Source organism: Nuphar pumila, chromosome 1, assembly GCF_984573655.1.
Source record: "Nuphar pumila chromosome 1, dmNupPumi1.hap1.1, whole genome shotgun sequence".
Lineage (NCBI taxonomy): Eukaryota > Viridiplantae > Streptophyta > Magnoliopsida > Nymphaeales > Nymphaeaceae > Nuphar > Nuphar pumila.
This window is the reverse complement of record NC_143249.1, coordinates 22,161,341-22,163,739: the sequence shown is the minus strand read 5'-3', so window position 1 is coordinate 22,163,739 and position 2,399 is coordinate 22,161,341.

Here is a 2,399-nt window from a genome sequence, read left to right as displayed (position 1 = left end):
TATATATATGAGAAAATTTGCATATTCGCATATTTTTTGTAGAACAATATATGTTCTTATATTTGTATCTCTCTGACATGATGTCAAAAACCTGTGTTTTTACATTGTTTAAAAAGTTAAGACATAGGCCTATAACTTTATTATTTTGAGTCAAAACTGGAAACCCCTATAAGGTTTCTGTTTTTAGTTCTAAGACAATAATAAAAACATGCTTTGCAAATAGGGTTAACCAAATAATTTGTTAGAGGATTTTTCTTTTCAATTGTTCATCAGATCAAGGTAATATTGGTGGCATTGAAAAACTAACACTCGATCTATCTTTGTCTTTTTTATTATTTTTTCTAGATTTTTGATGCATATGACTAGAAAATAATATTAGGATAGACACAATCCTTTATGTTCATCTATTGTTTTAGAAATATTGTTGGGGCTGTATCTTATCATTCGTCATTTTTCAGTGAATAAGGTATCGTTGAAAATGTGTTTTTATTTATTTTTTATAGTTTTAAAATCCTTTATTTTCTGAGTAAAAAATTAGTGACAAAGTTTGTCATAGATGTTGGGTCTAATACTTGAGCACATATTTGGGAGGACATTTACATATCTTAAGAAAATTCACACATGTGAAGATTAAAATGATCATTTTACATCCAAATAATATAAGCATGGTCAGATGGTGATGTGTTGCATGTCATGAGTTAATTCATTGAGCAAAAGTTAATCCAAATTATGGGTGTAATTATAGTTGAAAACAATATAAGCACCTAGCTGCTCCAATCTACGAGGTAGCTTGTTTAATCTAACTTCTTGGATTCGTTCAACATGGTCCCTTTTATTAATTTTATTAAGGAATGCAGTTTGGATTGAGTGGTTTTTGATATAAAAAACATGATTTTGTCAAGTATAAAATTTTGGCCTATTATGGACATTTGAATTTTTATAGCATTAAAAAACTCTGCTTATACAACTGGACCTTACGATCTATGAAAGTATTAATAAGGATGGAGCTTTATTTGGCAGTTTTCAAAAAATCATACATTATAAGAGAAAATTCATAAATGTGAGGCATAAAAAAATCAGAATTATCAGGCACCAGATAGGCCGCTAAATTGGCATTTACAGCATAGATTTTGCAAAATAGTCCCTGGCTTGAAAGAATTTGCAAATTGGTCCCCACCATTTCATTAATGCTTGCAAATTAGTTGTTGAATTTAACAGCCATTTAAAGGCAGACAAATTGATGGTTCTGCATTTACAATTACAAAGAACCATTTTGCAAAAAACCAATAAGACAGAAACTAATTTGCTTGGTTGATGATTTCACACTGATATTCTGGGTGAAAACTGAGATAAGTTAGGAATTCCTAGCTGGTTTATTTAGTTGTACCTACTTTTATGCTCTTTTTGCATTGGGATTTCAAATGGAGCACTTATTGCATCAAATATGGAATGTTAAAACATGCTCAATGATATTCAATCAATCAATTCCAGCAAGCAAAAGCTGAGGATTTAAAATATGTTATTTGAACGGCTTGGATCTAGGTGTAGGCCTCACACCACATCAGGGACTGGCCACACTACATTATTGGATCCTTAGATTTGAGATAGAGACTCCTTTTTTTTATGAGGAACTATCACTAAAGCTAGGGAAAACCCGGGGGGGGGGGGCAGGGCACGACCACCCTGCCTCACGCGACCCGTGCGCCTGCAGGATTTGATCCAGGGTCATCAAACACTTGCTTATTTTTAGTAAATAAAACTAAGCTCAGGGTTAATTGTAAACTTGTTTTATTTACGAGCTCACGCTCAGTAATAAGTCAAGCTCAGACAGCTCACGGGAAGAGAAATTGAGAACATTTGGCCAAGGGGAAAGCAATGTCAAGTATGATATATCTCGTAAGATTTTCTGTGCCAGGGCAAAATCTAGTGATGCAAAAAAGTTATTTTTCTTCCCATTGAAATCTTAAACATCGCATTAATTTTGTAATATTTTAAAATAGTACAAATTTGGCTTTTCATCGGCTTTTGAAAACAGCACTATAAATGTCAGGTTAATTTCAAAATATCACCGATATTTTGAGTTATGGGGAGGAAAGGAACGTGCGAGTTATGGGGAGAAAATATATGGTTTTTTTGTTGAAAGGGGACTATGGGAGAAAATAGTAAAAACAACTTTACAAGAAGGAAGGACTCAAGAAGCAGCGTGGCTTATTTTACAAACTGAATTGCGTGTCAAGGAGCTATTTTTGGCCGGCCATCCGTACGCAGACAATAACGGTGAGCGGCTGAGCGCGATCTTCCTTTGTTTCCTAGCGAGACTTGAATGGCGGGAACGCTCTGAAGCAGCCAAAGAGGTCTTCGAATCAATCCGTTCATAGGTCGTAGTGGTGGTGGCGGCG